Genomic DNA, 5732 nt, shown 5'->3' with positions numbered 1-5732 from the left:
GTTTTTTAATGAAGGACTGTTTCAAAGTGAAGGAAATCTTGCAGCATGTCAAACACTTTTTTTCCCTACGTATGAATTTCTATGAGCCATATGGAAAGGAAGAGGGGGAGGGCACCAAATTTCCATATAAAGCCTGTTCACCTTTATAACTAGTATTCCAAACTCCTTTTGCACACAGATTCTAAAAGGTTAAACGTGCCAGTGAAGCTACCACTGTCAGCCCCCCCCGTTCCCCCCCCAAAAAACATCTCATTTTTTTGACAAAGCCAATTATCTGAAAATGGCAGGAAATGATTAGTCATGTTAATTAAAAATAATTTTCTTTTCCACTCCTAAAAAGGTCAGATCGTCAGCTGTATGGAAAATTGAGCCTTCATGCACTTTCATTTGATTTCCCATTCAAAGTCTAATTAGTTACAATTTGTTATTAAAAGAGATCATTTTTTCTTATAAAGCCCACATTTTTTACCCTCTCCCTTGTCCTTATGAGGTTGATATTATTGTACTATATGTGTATACGATTTCATCATTGCTAGCTCAGAAAACAATGGGCAAAAGCTCACCCAGAGTATTTGGAGACTGTTCCTGTGCACGCTGCCTCTGTGGTGTGCTCCAGCCTCAGAGGTTTCTCCAACTAGAGCTACACCAAGAAGCTTTGTGTGGTTCAGCAGCTGGGAGAAATCAGGCGCTTTCAACTCTCAGGTTTTCGTCCCTGTTGTGAACTTCTGGAGGAGTTAGAAAATAAGATGATTGTACAAAAGAGAGTTCATCCCCCTGAAAACCAAACGGGGAGAGCAACATCTGGGGGTGAAATAAGGTTCTTGTCCTTGTCCTCTCTTGGTTCCATCTCCATTGGTGAAGAATGTCTTCAAGCAGTATTGAGTAGAGCTCAGCCAGTGTTTGAAGCTATTGCCTGGCAGCTCCCTGTTGTGATAAGACAGGGTTTCCAGCCCCTACTCTTATTTCTCAGTGTCTTGACTGGGTGACAACAGCTGCATGGCTCCAATAGGATTTCGCTTGCACATTTGCTCAGTCAGGAGGAGTAAATGTGCATCATCGACAGGCTGCTTCTTTGTCATTAGGTTTTCTTATCCTTCCAACACTAACAACGTCACTGGCAAATGCCAGTGCTGGTTATTTTAACCAAGTGGTACACAGGGTTCAGCCTTCAGGTGAGGAAAATTGGCAGTCCTATCCCTGCCCCAGCTGGGTGCTCATTACTAGCCATTGTTGCTGTGCCTGAGGACACTAGACTTAGGGCCCCATGCCTCATCATGCTACAGCTGTACAGGCGTATAAAATATTATGGGCACAGAGAGAAAAGACAGGCTGGAACCGGTGAATGAGCGGATTTCAAGGCTCCTGAATACAGAGCCGAGGCAACAGGCAGAGTGGATAAAGCAGCAGTGAAAAACAGTAGAAAAGCTTCATTCTAATTGCTCAGGTAGAGGGACCAGGGAATTTCCTGGACTAACCAACCGCCTCTGTCATTTGCTCATTCAGCCCATAACCTTATTCACCCCATGCTGGCTGAGCTAACTGGTGGCTTCAGCTCCTGCATGCAAGGCATGGATGTTCCCATCCTTTCTGTGATAAAGAGGTAAGTCCAGTGAAAAATGCACTTTCTTCTATCTTCTATGGAGAGTTTTCTTAAGGCCTGTCTTGCTTTTTCATTCTTTGCCATTCTTTTCAAGGAAAATAAGTCACATGACTGGCAACTTATACATAGAAAATAATGCTGAAAAATGAACACTCACAATTTGTTATGTACAAACTGTACAGAGACAATGCTGATAGGAGTGAACATTTGCAACATTCAGCTATAACATATTGAGGCACTCTCTAGTCTCACAGAGACCAACAGACAGGCTGTGCATAACAAATACCATTTGGGGAAACTCCTCAATAAGAGAATTGATTAAAGATTTCCAGTCTCAGCTTGGCTCCTACTGGAACCAGTGCTCGGTCCCTTTCCAGTTGCCTTGAGGTAGCTTACTCCCAAAGAAAATTGCTTTTTTCTTTTAATGCAAACTTGTGCTTCCACATCTTCCCCCCCCTCCTGTGGGTGCGGCGAACCTGGGGAACAAATAGGAGTGTTATTACTGAAAATAACAGCTTAGAGGAGTTTCAGACTAACTCCCAGTGACTTAATAGAGACCGTCAACCTGGAAAGACCATTGAGTAGCACAAGTCAAATGAGAAACCACTTAGCAGCGCAGCAGTGTGGGAGATTAAAATGCCTCTTTGCAGAATATAAAGGTCAGTGAGGCAGTAAACTCCTTAAAGGGGAAGACAATACGTTTCACGCATGAAGGACCAAGCCTGGAAAGATATGTGTCAGCCACGTGTTTCAATAATTCTTTCTAAAGGAAAATATATTTATAGGGGACTTAATGGTATGCAAAGGCAATGGCAGCCCTGTGGCCAGGCACAGGCTTTCCAGCTGGGATGAAAACCCTCAGAAACAGAGAGTTATGCCTAGTTTTCTGTGCCCTACTATAAACCCTGCTGCCCAACAGAGCAGCTCATGCCATGCAACACCAACCTATCCTACCCCAGTCTTATTTCCACTGCTCTTTGCCATCCAGGCTTAGCCACCTAATTGCATTGCTCATTGAGCGGCACACAACCATGTGTGTGTGCACTAGCATCCACCCTAAAGACTTTTAAATTGCACTTGTCAACCAGATATTAGAATGAATCTGTGCAGCCAGCAAGCAGCAATGGCCTTGTCACACTGTGCAAGTCCACTTTGCTTAGCTAATTGGAATGCTGTTGAGTTCACCTCAGTCCAAAGACCTCCCTCTCCTGTGCATTGATGCTACCCTTCTATTCTACCTAGTTGGCAAAGAAAAAAATACCCAAAAATGACTAAAAGCACAAAAGGAGCGTTAAGGAGTTAGTTTTGATGTTGTGCCAGGCACTAGTAGCATGTGAATGAGTCTGCCAAAGACCTGAGGATAGAAACATGGACGCGATTTTGTAGAGGTGAATTCTCCTCTCCTTTATGGCCCTGTGAATTTAAACCAGTATTCCTAGAGAACATAGAAAGTTGCAGCAGAATTTATCTCCTTGCCTCTGTTTTCCAGCTCCATTTCCTCTGCATATTATTGATGATAATAATAACAATAATAATAATAATACCCGGCTCTTAAAGCTTTTTGAGAAAAAGCTGATGTCTCTAAGCTTGCTGCCAGCAGGCGATATGGAACAGCTTGCTATGAGAAAATGCTGATTCTGAAAATCAGAGTGTTTCAGGGGACAGTATCAATTTTATCTGACTTTTATTTAACATTCTGCTTGGGTAAGGTTGAACCACTTTGTTTCAGCCTCATCACGTTGGCTCTTGTATGAATTATATTATAGACCAGCAAACACTGCAATGAGGTGGTTTGCAAAAGCTGTTTAGGAGCTTCATTTCATGAGAAATTTCAAAATGTCAGGGTCCTTTTTCAGAAGCTTCTCAGTATTTTCCGAAATTTCTCTGGGATGGAAAGAGCAGAAACTTCAATGTTTGGGGAGCAGTAGCTGGAAGCCAGAAACTCGATAAAGACAGTGATTTTGAGAGTGAGCTAGCTTTCTCTGAAAACCACAGGGAGGAAAGGAGGCTGAAGCTCCTATGAAATACAAGGATCCGCTTTCCTGAGGACAGTTACATCTATGACTGTTTTTCACCATATTTTTCAAGAGCCCAACATCCTTTTAGAACTGGCTCAAGGTTTCTCAGCAGCTGGGGTAGGACTGAGCACTACCGTCCCATAGACAGGGCACTGGGGCATAGGGAGGAGCATAGAGGCATTAGTATGCTTGGAAATGCTGTCCAGAGCAGGGCTCTGGATCTCTCTCAGCGTGGAAGACATGGTCATACAAGTTTCCTGGTGCTGCGCAGTTGGGAAAGCAAACTAAAGGCACTTTGCTGGCTGAAAAACACCATGTCAACACCTAGCGTGATCCCCAAAGGTACTGCCATCAGAACACTATTAATAACTCAGTGCATGCAGGCTTACATCTATACCACTGACCTGCTCTGCATCCCTACCTGAATTGTTTCACCTCTTCCTCCTAGCCACCTTCCTCTGATTTTGTCCAATTTAGCTCTTCCCAAGGGCAAGAACTGCAGGTGGCTCTTTAGTGTCTAACAGAGCCTTGGTTAGTGCTTCTAGGCAGGAATATGTTACAGATAATAAACTTCAGTGCTTGGATGATGAAAATAGCCTGGAGTCTTCATTCAACATTGCACTCAACATGAGCATATATGAGATCAGATCTTGCATTATGTTGATATTTGCAATGGGTTTTGTGGCAGTAGGAACTCAATGAAAACCATAAAACTAAGAGATGATGCTGCCTGCCTCCATCCAATCTTTGGTTTGGATGTTAAACCAGGTGGGGTCTGCACATTTATAGTAAACACATTAGGGAGGCAAACCAAAAAACACCTACAGAAAATGAGAAACAGGAAAGGGCTTCTGAATTTTTTTACTAATGCATGCTCTGTTTGAAGGGTTTGCTGAGGATCTTGTTTATAATCCTGCCACAAATAAAGTACTCCGAAATAAAAGCTGTTTGGTCCTTTCAAGCTAACAGCCCTTTGTTCACAGCACAGTAGTGGAACGATTTTTAAATAATGACTTCTTCTCTTTTTTTTTCCTCTTGAAAGGTGCTTTTTTTGCAGTCAGAGGCTGGTTCTTTATTTTCCCAGTCTGCACTCTGGTCCATTAGTACTAGTTGCATCCAACTTGTAGAGGTTTATTTGTTCAACTAGAAATGGGACATTAACATTTTAAGAGAAGGATGCATAGCTTTTAGAGATAATATTCTCTCTGCCCTATTCTGCTGATGCTTTCTTAGAAAGTGCAGAATTCTGCATGCTCTCCCCCCAAAACTATGAGTTTACTATAAAGAGTTTATCATTTGGGGCATGATTTTCTATTTTTCTTTCCCTTCCTCCCCCATTGTTTTTTCATAATAAAAACACTTAAAATTTTCTTCATGGGCTGAAAATTTAGACCCTGGCAGGATTTAAGACTCAAGAAAAAGGCAGGAAGGTCATAAGCTTTATCATCCCACCCCTCAACTTTTCTAAAGGCAAGCCAGGGTTCCTGTGCAGTTGACTACGGTTTGGAGCACTCGCTTCTGGCCAAGTCTGATAACTCTCATCAGGCACTATAGCTCTGGAACACTTAAGTAAAAGCTGAGCATCTAAACCACTCTAAGCTACTGCCCCACTGAGGGAAGAAGGAAATCTTGAATTGCATGCAAAATACTGAATTGAAAGGTTGTAAAATCAAGTGCTTGTAAATCAAGCCATTCAATAATTGCAGCTTCTTACGCAGTCTGGAAATACAAGCGCTGCGACATTCCATGTGCTTTGTATAGTCTCTTTCACTCTTTGTAACTTGGCTGAAAGAGTAGGTGAGATACAGGCAAAAGTTATGTTTCAGGTACACGGTGATGTCCTCACCAGCAGGTTACATTCCTGCAGCTGTTTCAGAGTATATGGACTAGAGAATTTTTCCATAAAATTGGTGCTAGAATTTCGTAACATCAATAAAGCAAATAATTTCTACCACTTCAGGTACTAGTTACTGGCTGAATGATGTGAAAAAGTAAAGTTAACAAAACAAAACCCCACAGCCCAAAATGAAAAAAGCAAACTCCTCCCTCATGAAATCAGGCACTTAAAGGGTTTGAATTAAGTCATGCTGTGAGCCAATAATTTATGAAATTAT

The sequence above is a fragment of the Pezoporus occidentalis genome, unplaced genomic scaffold (genome assembly GCF_034315485.1).
Source record: "Pezoporus occidentalis ecotype Australia unplaced genomic scaffold, CSIRO_AGI_Poc_V1 ctg11, whole genome shotgun sequence".
Classification (NCBI taxonomy): Eukaryota; Metazoa; Chordata; class Aves; order Psittaciformes; family Psittacidae; genus Pezoporus; species Pezoporus occidentalis.
This window is presented reverse-complemented; position numbering follows the sequence as displayed.